This window comes from Salvelinus fontinalis, chromosome 7 (genome assembly GCF_029448725.1).
Source record: "Salvelinus fontinalis isolate EN_2023a chromosome 7, ASM2944872v1, whole genome shotgun sequence".
In the NCBI taxonomy this organism is placed as follows: Eukaryota; Metazoa; Chordata; class Actinopteri; order Salmoniformes; family Salmonidae; genus Salvelinus; species Salvelinus fontinalis.
This window is the reverse complement of record NC_074671.1, coordinates 19221508-19238466: the sequence shown is the minus strand read 5'-3', so window position 1 is coordinate 19238466 and position 16959 is coordinate 19221508.

The window sequence follows — 16959 nt, the reverse complement described above, 5'->3', positions numbered from 1 at the left end:
TCCTATTGGACTGGTGTTGATGCCATGGTACATGTACATGACACATGCCAATTGGAAGTAGTGTACACAGACGGGACATAGTATTCTCAACAGATCTGGAAAGTGGCCAAATTATTTTCACATTTTAACATATATTCCATTGATGCCATTTACTATGTAGGGAAATTGCTCTGTTTGCAACCATGGCACTGAAGAAGAAGAAGCCCAATATATATAAAGTCTACTTAAGTACTTATTTAATCTGTCATTGATGTTTGAAGAAGCAACTTCACGAGTACACACACATTGCCAAGTTATATCTTTTCAGAGTGTATTCGGGCTATTTAAGAGATGTATTTAAGTGTTTGAGGGTGGCCTCATCAAAACACCTAGTTCAACTACCCAGTTTCAAGCAGAATTAAATGCTTCAAGCCGGAATGCTACAAGTCAGAACTTCGAAGTCGAAGCGATCAAATTTCTATTTCTACTTTCTGACAACCAGACAAAACTTTGGTTTAAGGCTTCGGAAATTACATTATCATTATTGCTCAGCTGTACAGTTGAATTGCATATATTATAAGGGCATCAATCACAGCACAAGCCTGTTTAATTACATGGCTGTGCATTGATCAGGTTTTATAGATCTATGGACATGCGGGGCTTACTAAGAGAGTCTGTGTCTCTCAGAGCCGATGTTAGACACTCATTACAGAATTTAAATGCCTAGGTCTGTGTAAACAGTAACAGTGGGGTTCCTCCTAAAGTTACTTGGGTCATTTGATGAAGGCATTTGGGTCATTTGCCTGAAAGGCAGCAGAGATTGTTTTTAAATGATCTGCCGGCTAAAAGCCTCAGGCATTGTTGTAGGTTGTAAACACAGTCTGAGACTCTGTTGGGAGAAGAATGAATTCAACATAATTGGATTGGACAAGGTTGTGTCTTTATATGCACAGATTGGAGTTTTCCTTATTCCATCTTGTTCTAAGGCGAGCTTGCCTAGAGGGAAAAGACAGTTAAGTTAAGGCAAGTCATTCCAATTGGTATGATTAGGGTGTGGGGTTGGGTTAAGTTTAGGTTAGAAATCGGATCCGTTAATGTGCCCTTGAGCAAGGCACTTAACCCTAATTGCTCCTGTAAGTTGCTCTGGATAAGAGCCTCTGATAAAGGACTAAAATGTAAAACATTTCAAGTTTAAGGGTTGGGGTGGGACTCAAACCAGCAGCCTTGTATATGACAACCCACGTTTTACACCCTCCACTAGCAAGCCTTTAACTTCTTTCACTCTCACCAGGTGTTGTACACTCGGCCAGTCAGTGACTATCAAGCTTTCATCCAACCAATCATATTTGTTCTACCCTCGAGGCACAGCTGACCTCAAAACAAGTTTGATTAAGGACACCTCCACTGAGCTTATATGCACAGACCCAACAAGTTACAAGTCATGCTAAAGCCTATGAGAATTACAGTAAATGGAGCATGCTATGATTAGGTATTTGCTGTGCACTCAGTCCCAAGGTTGTTGCAAAGAACCCAAATAGAACACTAGCATATTAACATTCACTTCTCCTCACTTCAACAGTGCTTGAATGGTGTTTCATCAAATCCTCTGTATCCAAACGAACATAAAATCCCCCTTTATTCCATACGTGACCTTTGCCCTTTAGAAAGCACAACAACACAATGTTGTCTTTCCACGCGCACATTCATCATGCCACAACGTAGAAAACATCTTGAGGGAAAAAGCCGTTCAGAGACAAGGACACAAATCTGTCACCTGCTCTTTCTCCAATCTCATTTACATTCCTACTTATCCCAAGAAGAGCTTTCCCCCATCACCTCTTTGATATTTAACACCAAGGGCAGCCTTGGTATCTGGTAGCCATGTAGGCCTATATTTGTTTGACTGTCACCTGGAGGCTCTTTAGGTATGAGAGATGGAAGAGGTGGTTGGTGACATTAAAAGGGAAGTGGTTGGTGACATTGAAAGGGAAGTGGTTGGTGACATTGAGAGGGCAGTGGTTGTTGACAATGAGAGGGAATTGTTTGGAAACATTAAAAGGGAAATGGTTGGTGACATTGAGAGGGAAGTGGTTGGTGATATTAGCCTCTTAAAGATCTCTATAGATCGGTCCCCCCCCTCGGGACGGTTGAGCTAATGTGCACTAATGTGATTAGCATGACGTTGTAAGTAACAAGAACATTTCCCAGGACATAGACATGTCTTATATGGGCAGAAAGCTTAAATTCTTGTTAATCTAACTGCACTGTCCAATTTATAGTAGCTATTACAGTGAAAACATACCATGCTATTGTTTGAGGAGAGTGCACAGTTATGTACATATTGACCAATTAGGTACAACAAGAGGTGGTTGGTGACATTGAGAGGGAAGTGGTTGGTGACATTAAGAAGGAAGTGGTTGGTGATAATTAGAGGAAGGTGGTTGGTGACATTATGAAGGAAGTGGTTGGTGACATTAAGAAGGAAGTGGTTGGTGATAATTAGAGGAAGGTGGTTGGTGACATTATGAAGGAAGTGGTTAGTGACATTAAGAAGGAAGTGGTTGGTGATATTAAGAAGGAAATGGTTGGTGACATTGAGGGAAGTGACAAACAGTGAACTCTCTCAGAGGTACTGTATGTTCTTCTATACCACTTAATTTCACTTCCGGATTGATCCTCAACTAACCAAATAAATATCTGAATTAATTACTAAAACTTGACTTTAGGTCACCATCATAACACTGTCATGAGTTTGATATAGCGCCTATCATAAAACACAATTACTTTTCATTAACTCATTATTATGATATTGCTTGTCATGGTCAAATATAATTTTTTTAAAACAGCAGATATTACCATCACCATAACATAATGTCATGACAAAATCCTAAATCTCTGCAAGTAAGTCTGGAGATTGTTCATCTGGGAAAGTCTACATATAGCTGATCTGTTTCCCAACGATAATGATCAATTATGTTATGCTACACACATGAACAAAGAAACATTTACAAATTCTATAAAAAATACTCTAATAAAGTACATTTTGTAGGTTTTATTTTAGGTTTAGTGTATTGTAATCGCACCTATTTGATCAGAAACAAAGCCAAGGTTTAAAGGGATAGTCCCCCTTATTGTCTTTGTGCTTTAATGTCCTTCTGTTTTGAGTCATATTATGTCAAAATTCCTCAACAGGGCAGAATCTGTAGGAGACTGTAAGAAAGCATCATTGGAACATACCCAGGGCTCTGCATGCAAGCAAATCATTACTGCACCTGGAATACAAATCCAAAGCCTTGAGCAACTAGGTTATGTGGGTAGGGTCACTGTTTTAGTCATAACTTCAAGTTCAAGTTCGAGCTAGACATTACATAGTTGTAAATAAGAGCAAGCTAAAAGCCTCAGCCTAAATCCCTCCCACATAATATAGTGGCATTATCTCCCCCTTGAATGCATTACCTTCAGGCAAAGCTTTTAAAATGGGGTTTGTCCAATCCCTTGTGCATTTTTGCTTTCAGACTAAAAATAATCCATCAATTTGAAACCCATCCAATGGCATCCAGTTAAGAAAGAAGTTTACTTAGCGTGGAAGGAAGACTTCTTATAGAGAGAGAGGGAAGGAGGGATGCAGAGAGAGAGAGAGAGAGAGAGAGAGAGAGAGAGAGAGAGAGAGAGAGAGAGAGAGAGAGAGAGAGAGAGAGAGAGAGAGAGAGAGAGAGAGAGAGAGAGAGAGAGAGAGAGAGAGAGAGAGAGAGAGAGAGAGAGAGAGAGAGAGAGAGAGAGGTAGGTACTGGTTGTATGAGTTCTTAGTTTAAGATATCAAATATCCAGAGGCATCATGCACATAGCGGGCACAGGGGCTCGTGCACCCTCAGATTTGTCCTTTAAAAAAAGTGTTTTGCTGTTGTTGATTCTCTGTAATAATACTAGCCAACTAGCAATTGTATGAAGTTGGCTGTAGCTAGCCCAGATAAATTCCCAATCTCCCAACCTCATAACTAGCTACCAAGAAGTCTTTTCAGGCTATCAATCAAGTTAGAGCAGCTAGCTTGTCTAACTATCTTAGCTGGCATGTCTGCTGGCAAGGTTGGTAGACTTTAGAAAAGCAATCAATAACTGAATGTACTGAATAAGACTCACATTCCTTTAAATCTTTTACCCAGATTTTTTCAGAGATGCACAGAAGAATATTTTGTTTCTTTAAAAAAAACACCTGTCAGGAGGATACAGACAGCTGTAATCTCTTCGGATGCATTCTGTTCCACAGTGTGTGAAAGTGATGTACTATGATGTACATGAGGAATATCCATTGCATACACCCCCCCCCCCCTCAATAGTAGCAGAGACAGTTTGTGCATTCGTATTGCATGTGTATGAGTGTGTCCCTCCAATTCACACAACTCAGATGTGCCTCTGTGTGACATTTAGAATAAGAAGCCATCCGTCATGAACATACATTAATTATCATGAATAGTGAAGACAGGTGCCATGACATATTTGCAATCACATCATATAGTCATCATAACTTAAGTACTCCTCATAAATCTTGTAGCATATGCTTCAGTGGCTATACATCTTCTCAACAACGTTTTAGTATGCTCACCATTTCATATCAAACAGAAAATGACATTTATAAAAATACAATTGTTCAAATAATCAGATGGGTTTCTTTTCCACTCTCTCTCCATTTACTTTTTATAAGCTTTATGACCCAGATGTCTAATCATGACAGACTAGGTTGCCATTAGCGACCAGGGACCCTTGAATACCAATCTGTACACTAACTGCCATCAGGAAGCACACAACCCCTTCAAATTAATTAGAGCATACTGATTTGTGTTAATTTCAACTATAAGAAAATACTAATTCTCTCGAGTTGCGAAATAATGGACTGCTGTGCAATTATGGGTTAACAAGCATTTTAATTAAGAAATAAATCAATATGTTAATCAATGCTTTAAAATTTCTCACGGAAACGTTGTGAATTGCTGCATTGAAATGAGGCAGTGTATAGAACAGTACAGATGTAGGATCTTCATTTTATCACTCTTTTGTTGCTGAAACAGTTCCTGCACAGCAGTGTAATATTTGTGTAGATCCCAGATACTACAAGCAGGAAATGCAAACGTGTAGTGTATTCAAGGTTTAAAAAGGCTTCTAAAATTGGTAATGTCCATTTTAAAATGTCCAACCTTTTTTGCCCAAACGAAAAATGTATCAACCTCTACAAAAAATGCCAATTAATTATAATCCACAAAATAATTTACCTTTCCCGTTGCTGCAGGATTATTTTTTCTGCTGTAGAAAACTAGCTCCAATAAGATCATTGGGCAGTTATACGGGAGACACTGTCAACACAATACAACTCACACCTGACAACCTGTGTGGAAACTTTAATCAACTGTGAATAATATCATACATATTAGATTAGCATGTTTCATTCTGGCCTTCAGTAAATTACAACATTCGAATTAATTTTAATTACCCTGAGTATTAGTTTCAGGAGATTGAACAGAAACTTTGCTCTTGTAGGTCACAAAAAGTGGTTATCTCGGAGACAACTCTTATGACTGTAACATATAGCACAGTCAAGGCAGTGATGTTGAAATATCTTACCACATCTACTCAATCATTCTTTGATAATTAAAGCCCCTCTCATCCCTTGTCTGTGTCGAGTGCATGAGAATATCCATTATGAATGACAATTTGCCCATTGTACCCTATACAGTGCCTTGGAAAAGTATTCATCCCACTTGGCGTTTTTCCTATTTTGTTGCATTACAACCTGTAATTTAATTTAAATTGATTTTTATTTGGATTTCATTTAATGGACATACACAAAATAGTCCAAATTGGTGAAGTGAAATAAAAAAATTACAACAGAAAAGTGGTGCGTGCATATGTATTCACCCCCTTTGCTATGAAGCCCATAAATAAGATCCGGTGCAACCAATTACCTTCAGAAGTCACATAATTAGTTAAATAAAGTCCACCTGTGTGCAATCTAAGTGTCACCTGATCTGTCTCATGATCTCACCTGTTCTGAAAGGCCCCAGAGTCTGCAACACCACTAAGCAAGAGGCACCACCAAGCAAGCGGCACCATGAAGACCAAGGAGCTCTCCAAACAGGTCAGGGACAAAGTTATGGAGAAGTACAGATCAGGGTTGGGTTCTAAAAAAATATCAGAAACTTTGAACATCCCACAGAGCACCATTAAATCCATTATTAAAAAAATTAAAGAATATGGCACCACAACAAACCTGCCAAGAGAGGGCCGCTCACCAAAACTCACGGGCCAGTCAAGGAGGGCATTAATCAGAGAGGCAACAAAGAGACCAAGGATAACCCTGAAAGATCTGCAAAGCTCCACAGTGGAGATTGGAGTATCTGTCCTTAAGAACACTTTAAGCCGTACACTCCACAGAGCTGGGCTTTATGGAAGAGTGGCCAGAAAAAAGACATTGCTTAAGAAAGAAATAAGCAAATATGTTTGGTGTTCGCCAAAAGGCATGTGGGGGACTCCCCAAACATATGGAATAAGGTACTCTGGTCAGATGAGACAAAAATTTAGTTTTTTGGCAATCAAGGAAACGCTATGTCTGGCGCAAAACCAACCCCTCTGAGACTGGGACAGAGGTTCACCTTCCAGCAGGACAATGACCCTAAGCATATATAAAGCAACACTCTAGTGGTTCAAGGGGAAACATTTAAGTGTCTTGGAATGGCCTAGTCAAAGCCCAGACATCAATCAAATTGAGAATCTGTGGTATGACTTAAAGATTGCTATACACCGGCGGAACCCATCCAACTTGAAAGAGCTGGAGCAGTTTTGCCTTGAAGAATGGGCAAAAATCCCAGTGGCTAGATGTGCCAAGCTTATTGAGACATACCCCAAGAGACTTGCAGCTGTAATTGCTACAAAACGTAGCTCTACAAAATATTGACATTGGGGGGTGAATAGTTATGCACGCTCAAGTTTTCAGTTCTTTTGTCTTATTTCTTGTTTGTTTCACAATATAAAATATTTTGCATCTTCAAAGTGGTAGGCATGTTGTGTAAATCAAATGATAGACATATCCCCTCAAAATCTAATTCCAGGTTGTAAGGCAACAAAATAAGAAAAATGCCAAGGGGGGTGAATACTTTTGCAAGCCACTGTATGTGTGAACACTGTTCACTCACAAAGGTTGACATGACAAAGTGGCTTTAAGGTTTGCACTTCCAGATCCTTGTCTGCACACATAACTCACATGTATCTGTCACTATGAATTCTCAACCTGTCATGGTCAACAAGAAATGCGCAGTGTATCTTTTCCAATCAATTAGAATGCTCTGAAGCAAACCAGTTGACTCTTTTCAATACAAATGCTCATTAATGACAGTTTTCCTATGCTATTACATGGTGGAAGCCCTAGATTATCCAATGTAATTTTATTAAAAGGAAGAAATTAATAACTATGGAAAGAAATAAAAACAAACATTTTCATTTTATTAAATACAATCTTTCCCAATTCTATTGTTGCGCTGTCTTGATAGGTCTGATTTGACGTTTACTGAATGCCACTGACCACTAGTTTCTCTTCCACCTGGCCCCTCAAATAAGACATGCAAAAAGAGTATGTGTCTATTCTGCTCTATTTGCAGAGAGGTAGGAGCTTCTGGAGATGGGGTGGGCCCCTAGGCCCCTGACATTAGGCCCTTTGGGGCCTCATTAAACTGGGGTTATGGCATTCCACCATATCAGAACTGCACATGTATACCACCATCCCAAGCTAGTGGATGATTTCAGAGAGAGATAGAAGGTAAAAGGAGAGAAGGAATGGGGGATAGGGATTGCAGTGCCTGTACAAGAGAGAGAAAGAGAGATAAAGTGAATGAGAGAGAAGGAAGGTAGGACAGGGCTCTGATAAAACTCTAAAGCTCTACTCTGACTGTGAATCTGATAAGAGGCTTGAGCATGGGAATGATGCACCTTGCAGAAAAGCTTCCTGTGTTTGTGAAGGATGACTTTGTATCAGAGGTCAGAGTTTATAACCATTCATGTCGGTCAATGTTGGTGTAGGTGTGCTCTTCTTAGAGTATACTAAAGGTCATAAAGGTTTCACATTGCCCTCATGGAAAAGACACGTGAATTTCACATGTGAACACGATGCTATATCCATAAAATAATTACATGGTTGTAAATGTGAATTTATTCAATGGATGCATTGCATCTTTTATCAACAGTGTTGGCTGACCAAGATAAGAGATTAAGCTGAAATAATCTCATGAAATAATACAAAAAACAAGATGAGCCCCACATTAGATTTATTTTAATTTAACCTTTATATAACTAGACAAGACAGTTAAGAACAAATTCCTATTTACAGCCTAGGAACAGTGGGTTAACTGCCTTGTTCAGGGGCAGAACAACAGATTTTTACCTTGTCAGCTCGGGGATTGGATCTAGCAACCTTTCGGTTACTGGATCAATGCTCTAATCACTAGGCTACCTGCCGCCCCGATTCCAGCATTACCACACAGGATTTACCTGGTTCCATAAACTATCCAAATATGCTGTTGCAATGATTCTCTGGAGTGAAAGAACAGAGTTGAAATGAGGACCTCTCCCCTTTCAGACATCCTCCAGGGATAGCCCTTCCCCAGTGTGACTGTGACAGACCGGGGAAAACAAACACCTCCACAGGGCTTACATCCCACAGTGTTTCCCCTATTGACAAATACATACTGAGAACACATTCCCTCTGCCAATTCTCTCCTACGGTGTACATTTTAGGACAGCAAAGGGTGAGGTGTGAGGCTTTATGCTGCCGGTGTACTAAAATGTACACTGAATCTGCCCTTAAATCCACTTAGAAGTAGACTTGGGTTGAAATAATAATTTTTATCTTTCTAATACTTTGGTGCTGTAGACCCAAAAGTGCAAATCCCGCCATATCTGAAACTATAGGCTACGCTTTAGCAGACACTCAAAGTATTTGAAAGAAAACAAGTACTATTTGAACCCAGGTTTTCTCAGAAGGCCTATAGTATCATTGTGTTTGATCTGTGTTCCCAACTGATGTTCCCAACTTCCCAATGAGAAGCGTTTCACCAGTGCTTGACTTGGACTGAAATAAGTTCCGGTACTTATTTTGGGTGCTGATACTGTTTACATTTAGGTGCAGGAGCTCCACAATACTAATATTCTATAAGAATGACATGAGCAGTAGAACATTTGAGGTGCCAGTACTCAGCTCCAGTGAGCTCCTGCCTAAGTCAAGTGCGTTTCACCCAGTAGCCCCAGAAGGAAAGAGAACCCTAAAGGCACAGCATTTTTTATTGGCAAGATAAACAAACTAAGGGATGACATGCCAGCAACAAACGCTGACACTACACATTCAAGTATATCTGACCAAATTATGAAAGACAAGAATCGTACTTTTGAATTCCGTAAAGTCAGTGTGGAAGAGGTGAAAAAACTATTGTTGTCTATCAACAATGACAAGCCACTGGGGTCTGACAACCTGGATGGAAAATTACTGAGGATAATAGCGGACAATATTGCCACTCCTATTTGCCACATCTTCAATCTAAGCCTACTAGAAAGTGTGTGCCCTCGGGCCTGGAGTGAAGCTAAAAGCATTCCGCTACCCAAGAACAGTAAAGCCTGCTTTACTGGCTCAAATAGCCGACCAATCAGTCTGTTACCAACCCTTAATAAACTTCTGGAAAAAATTGTGGTTGACCAGATACAATGCTATTTCACAGTAAAATAATTGACAACAGACCTTCAGCATGCATATAGGGAAGGATACTCAACAAGCACGGAACTTACACAAATGACTGATGATTGGCTGAGAGAAATTGATGATAAAATGATTGTGGGGGCTGTCTTGTTAGACTTCAGCTTTTGACATTATCGATTATAGTCTGCTGCTGGAATAACATATGTGTTATGGCTTTACACCCCCTGCTATAATGTGGATAAAGAGTTACTTGTCTAACAGAACATAGAGTGTGTTCTTTAATGGAAGCCTCTCAAACATAATCCAGGTAGAAGCAGGAAATCCCCAGGGTAGCTGTTTAGGCCCCATGCTTTTTTCAATCTTTACTAACGACATGCCACTGGCTTTGAGTAAGGCCAGTGTGTCTATGTATCCGGATGACTCAACATTATACACGTCAGCTACTACAGCAGCTGAAAAGAGTGAAACACTTAACAAAGCCGACCAATCAGTCTGTTACAAATATGATGGCGCCGACGGAGATGGCAACATCGGGATTAAGCAACTCTGCAGTATTTTGTTTATGTACTATTTTTTATGTTATTAGCTCAGGAATTGTTTTATGTCATTATATACAGTCGGGAAGAACTATTGGATATTAGAGAGGCGGTAACTCACCTAACTGACCTAAGACAGAGGATTTTTACTAGGAATAAATGTCAGGAATTGTGAAAAACTGAGTATAAATGTATTTGGCTAAGGTGTATGTAAACTTCAGACTTCAACGGTAGATTAGGAATCACTGGCCACTTTTAAAAATGTATCACTAGCCACTTTAATAATATTCCATGTCTAGCATTACTCATCTCATATGTATAAACCTCACTCCACACTACTCTACGGTGTCTTAGTCACTTTTAAATTGGGGTTATATATTGCATCACCCATTTCATATGTACTATATACTCTATTGTATTCTAGACTACACCAATGACTGTTAAACAGACTTCTCCAGCACATCAGAGGCTGCTGCCTATAGACATAGATTAGGAATCTCTGGCCACCTTAAGGAAATGAAACACTAGCCACTTTAATAATGTCACTGTATCTTGCATTACTCATCTCATATGCACATACTGTACTCCATACTATGCCACTGTATCTTAGTCCAACGCTGCTCTGACAAATATGTATATATATTCTTAATCCATTCATTACTTAGATTTACGTGTATTTTGGGTATATGTTGTGAGACTGTTAGATATCACTTGTTAGATATTACTGCACTGTCAGAGCTAGAAGCACAAGCATTTCGCTACACCCGCAATAACATCTGCTAAACACGTGTATGTGAACAATAAAATTTGATTTGATTTGAAAAAGGAGCTGCAGTTAGCAAGGAATAACTTAGTCCTAAATATTTCCAAAACTAAAAGCAATGTATTTGGGACAAATCCTTCACTAAACCCTAAACCTCAATTACATCTCGGAATGAATAATGGGGAAATTGAGCAAGTTGAGGTGACTAAACTGCTTGGAGTAACCCTGGATTGTAAACTGTCATGGTCAAAACATATTGATACAGTAGCTAAAATGGGGAGAAGTCTGTCCATGATAAAGCGCTGCTCTGCCTTCTTAACAACACTATCAACAAGGCAGGTCCTACAGGCCCTGGTTTAGTCGCACCTGGACTACTGTTCAGTCGTGGGGTCAGGTGCCACAAAGAGGGACTTGGGAAAATTGCAGTTGGCTCAGAACAGGGCAGCAGGGCTGGCCCTTAAAAGTACACGGAGAGCTAACATTAATGACATGCATGTCAATCTCTCATGGCTCAAAGTGGAAGAGAGATTGACTTCCTCATTAGTTGTTTTTGTAAAAGGTGTTGACAAGCTGAAGGTACCGAGCTGTCTGTTTAAAATACTTGCACACAGTTCGCACGCCCATGCATACCCCACAAGACATGCCACCAGAGGTCTCTTCACAGTCCCTAAGTCCAGAACAGACTATGGGAGGTGCACAGTACTACATAGAGCCATGACTACATGGAACTCTATTCTACATCAGGTAACTGATGCAAGCAGTAGAATCAGATTTAAAAAGCAGGTAAAAATACACCTTATGGAACAGCGGGGACTGTGAAGAAACACAAACATAGGCACAGATACATTCATACAAACACATGATAACCTACGCACTATACACACACGTACACAAGGATTTTGCATTGTAGATAGTAGATATGTGGTAGTGGAGTATGGGCCTGAGGGCACACACTTAGTGTGTTGTGAATTCTGTTATGAATGTATTGTAATGCTTTTAAAAATAACTGCCTTCATTTTGCCAGACCCCAGGAAGAGTAGCTGCTGCCTTGGCAGCAATTAATGGGGATCCATAATAAATACAAATATGATTAAACAACACCATCCGTCCCTTTCGCAGTCCCTCTCTCTCATGTTGAATGTCAATGGAGCACTTTATGGCACCTTGTTCAAGGTCATTGCATCGGTTCACTCCCGATTTGATCCTCCTTCAAAGTCTGTCTGTCTCTGTCACTTTGATTTGGCACAAGTTTACAACACGTTGGCAACTGTCTGTGTAAAACCGATTGGGTCTCATTATCAAGAGTCTCATCTGAAATGTAGCAAAGGTATTTCAAAGGTTATGACCACCTTTGTTCTTGGAACCTTCCATCAGAAACCAAAGATAGACAAAAGGTGTCCTTTAAATGATCCCCACACAGATTTGAAGTCATGCCTCGGAGTCAGTCCGTCCCTAGGTATTCAATGAAGAGTGATGAGATTTCAGAGTTTAAAGAGATTCTCTGGTACTTTTGTATACCATTATCCAGTAGTTCTGAAAGTAGCGCTCACGAGCCAAAAGTGGTCCCCGAAAATTGCTACTACGTTGCATATGTGCACCATGTCATTGCTCTCTCTCAATTTGCTGTGTGTGCATCTTGCTAGCTGTCACACAAATGGTGACGGGCTAAAGCTCATTGGCTAAAACTCAAATTGCTAGGGGGCTGGCCCACGTGGGGGGAAATATAGGGAAAATGGTGCAGAACAGCTTCCAGTAAACATTAGCTTTCAAACTAGGGAATAATTTTGCTAATTGAGGTTAGAGAGTAATTCTGCTCATAGATTATGCATGTATGACACATCCAGCCCAATGTGGGAGGTTTAATAAATACTGACTTGTTAGAGCCTCGCTGTGTGAAAGTAGTTAATTAATGTTAACTGTAGAATAGTATAATGGTGGCAGGTAATCCAATAAGCCATTTGTGAGCATGTCCGCTTTAAAAAGGTTAGTATTAGGTGTTAGGCTGCAGGTAGCCTAGCGATTAAGAGCATTGGCCAGTAACCGAAAGGTTGCTGGTTCAAATCCCCGAGCGGACTAGATGAAAAATCTGTTGATGTGCCCTTCAGCAAGGCACTTAACCCTAAATTGCTCTGGGTAAGAGTGTCTGCTAAATGACTCAATTGTAAAAATGTCAACTGTAACTCAGAGAAGCATCCTCTAAAAGGGGTGGGATCAAGCCCCACATTGTAGAGTGGTTGGTGTTGTGTTAAGCATCCTGTTGATGTTTCACTGTAACATCATGATAGTGTGACACACCTCTGACCCTCCCAAAGTCCTTCTCTAGTTTGACCTCTGACCCTCCAAATTGTCTTCTCTAGTTTGACCTCTGACCTTCTCAATGTCCTTCTCTAGTTTGACCTCTGACCCTCCCAATTGTCTTCTCTAGTTTGACCTCTGACCTTCTCAATGTACTTCTCTAGTTTGACCGCTGACCCTCCCAATGTCATTCTCTACTTCGACCTCCGACCCTCCCAATGTCCTTCTCTAGTTTGACCTCTGACCCTCTCAATGTCCTTCTCTAGTTCGACCTCTGACCTCTGACCTTTGTTCCATATGGCCTGTTACATTTCTCCCTTTTGCCAAAAGTCACACAGACAGAGCCAATTCTCAAAGGAGCTTACTTCTGGCCTGTTGTTGGCCATGTGCCCACTCTGTGTGTGTGTGTCTCTGTCTATTGCTCTCTATTTGTCTCACTCACGACAGAGAGCGAGAGAGAGAGAGAGAGAGAGAGACAGAGAGAGAGAGAGAAATAACATTTGTTGTTGTGTGTGTGTGTGTGTGTGTGTGTGTGTGTGTGTGTGTGTGTGTGTGTGTGTGTGTGTGTGTGTGTGTGTGTGTGTGTGTGTGTGTGTGTGTGTGTGTGCGTGCGTGCGTGCATGTGTGCGTTCATGAGTGCGTTCATGAGTGTACATGTATCTGTTCGTGAGATGGAAGACCCTGAAGTAATATACAAGATCGTCTTGTTCTGAAGCCTCAATTCCCTCCTCCCCCGTGCAAATAATGTTCTTCCTTCACTGAGGTGCATCCCATGGTGAGGTGAGATTTCATAGTACGAGTAGAGCCCTCAACAAATGTTCTTCTTCGGGAATGTTTACAATCTCACTATACTATGTTGTGATAGTGTCGGAGGATAGATATACCCTTGGTAGATCAAACAGAAACAAGCATCTGTAGATCCAAGGCCTTCGGTTATGATGCCTCAACAATCCCCATCATCTGAAGAGTATTGTCATGGTTGACGTCGTTTTGGGACTTGAAATACGAGCGGCATCTAGACATAAGCTAAAAAAACTGTATAATACTTGTATAATAATAGTTTTTCACATATATGCCTTGGGAGAGATTCTGAGTTTGGAGCATAGTGGCTTTGATCTACTTGGTGGAACAGTAGGAGAATTTGTCTACAGAATCACATACTGCAAGTAGATTCTGCACACCAATATACATTTCAAGATACGCCAAGTCCATATGCATACCATCAAAGTTCAATTTTATTTACTTACAGTGTGTGATGCTTTAGACAAATATGTTTTCATACCCTTCTACCGATGATTAACATAATCATATCAACAACAACAAGAGAAGACTCAAAACCATATTAGTGATGAAAGCAGTGGCTGTTTAACATTTCAAAACATTCCAGGACCCCATATCCTATTGCTGACAACTCTGCATACAATTCCCGAGGACCCTGGCGTGACAGCTTTTCAATCTCACTCTGTACACGTTACAGTAGAAAAAGCAATATGGCGCTACAGCAAGACATAAACTGGTTGTGTTTTGCTTGCAGGGTTTAACAGACCGTGCAAGACAGAGAGGGAGAAATTGATTAATAAAAGCAGTAGACTGTGTTATTTTATATACAATAGCATTGATATTCATTCACCATTCAGCAAGGAGAATCCTTTGTAACAGAGACATAGTAACAGAATGGAGCTTGTACTGCACGTATGAAATCACTCCAATGGGTCCTTGGGTACGAATCAAAAGGGATAAAGGTATGAGTGAAAGGATGAAGTTAAAGAGACTGTGCAAGTATAAAAAAAACACAGACAACGTTTTTCTGTTCACTGAACTGTTCACTGAAGTCTAGCTGGCCCCAAAGGATACTTTTTGCTTGCTTAAACTAAGTATAGCCATTAAATTAACTAAGTACTTATTGTGGTCCAGGAGCTTGAATACGTTTTTAATATACATTTGAGTTGATTTATTTGAATATCATTAATGTTATTGGAGTATGATCATATTTTAAATTAGGACATAGTACCACAGAGATATTTAAATGTTAATGTGGTTGTGATATTTAATATTTCCCCAATGCTGTTTGCCTATAAAAGCTGGGATGCCCTCAAGACCTTGCCATCGGGTACCATTTTAATTTAGCTTTTGCCAACAAATAAATTGGATATTGTGTCTTATGTGCTTTCATTAATAATACATGTTAGGGAGGTATGTGGATGTTGAATACAAACAGAAAATGTGGAGTCAGGTGAAAGCATCTCACTGTGCAAAAATTGGTTGAATCAATGTTGCGTTCACGTCATTTTAACACAAAAAATCTCTGTGGTGATGTTGAATCAATGTGGGAAACTAATTGGATTTGCAAAAAGTCATAAACGTAAGGGAATTTTGTCTTTTTTTCAATCAACTTTGAACCTGATTTCACAAATTTAGCTGACAATTCAACCAAATGTAAATCAAAACTAGACGTTGAAATTATGTCTGTGCACAGTGGGTTGCTACATAGAGACAACATGTTATAAGTCTGCCTGGAATGGCATCAGGGTAGGGTTTGCATTTTTTAAACTTTTTTATTAGTTCCAATGCATCAGGCAAGTTCAATCAAGCAGAACTAAAGTATTGTATTCGAAATGATTTAATATGAACCCAAGTCAGGAGTTCATATAATAGATTCTATAACTTGAAACAGCTATATTGCAAACAGGAATCTCTGACCTTAGGGTTTCAGAGGCAGCAGCCACCATTATAGAGAGAGAGAGAGAGAGAGAGAGAGAGAGAGAGAGAGAGAGAGAGAGAGAGAGAGAGAGAGAGAGAGAGAGAGAGAGAGAGAGAGAGAGAGAGAGAGAGAGAGACTACGGAAAAAGCATGAATGGCACATCAGAAATCAGCTAAATGTAATTGAAGAAATCTTAAAATCTAACCCCACTTCTAGGAAAATTGGAAAACTAAACAAACAACAACACAAAGAGTTATCTATCCAAAATGGAGATGTATGGATAAACCACTTCTCCAATCTTTTTGGCTCTATAACAAAGAACAAACAGCTAACACATATACATGATCATACACAAATCTTACAATCAACTATTAAAGACTACCAGAACCCACTGGATTCTCCAATTACATTGAATGAACTACAGGACAAAATACAAACCAATCCAAAAAGGCCTGTGGGGTTGATGGTATCCTAAAAGAAATGATAAAATATACAGACCACAAAATCCAATTAGCTATACTTAAACTCTTTAACTTCATCCTCAAATATTTTAAACCAAGGACTGATCACCCCAATCCACAGAGGTGGATTCAAATTTGACCCCAATAGCTACATTATCATTAACAGCAGACTCATACATTTCCTCAGCAAAAACAATGTACTAAGGAAATGTCAAATTGGCTTTTTACCAAATTACCACACGACCTGCCAACGTACTCATCCTGCACACCCTAATTGACAAACAAACAAAGTCAAAGTCTTCTCATGCTTTGTTGATAAAAACCTTCGATTCAATTTGGCACAAGGGCCTGTTATACAAATGGATGGAAAGTTGTGTTGGGGGAATAACATACAACATTATAAAATCCATGTACACAAACAACAAGTGTGTGTTTAAAATTGGCAAAAAACACAATCATTTCTTTCCACAGGGCTGGGGGGTGAGACAGGGATGCAG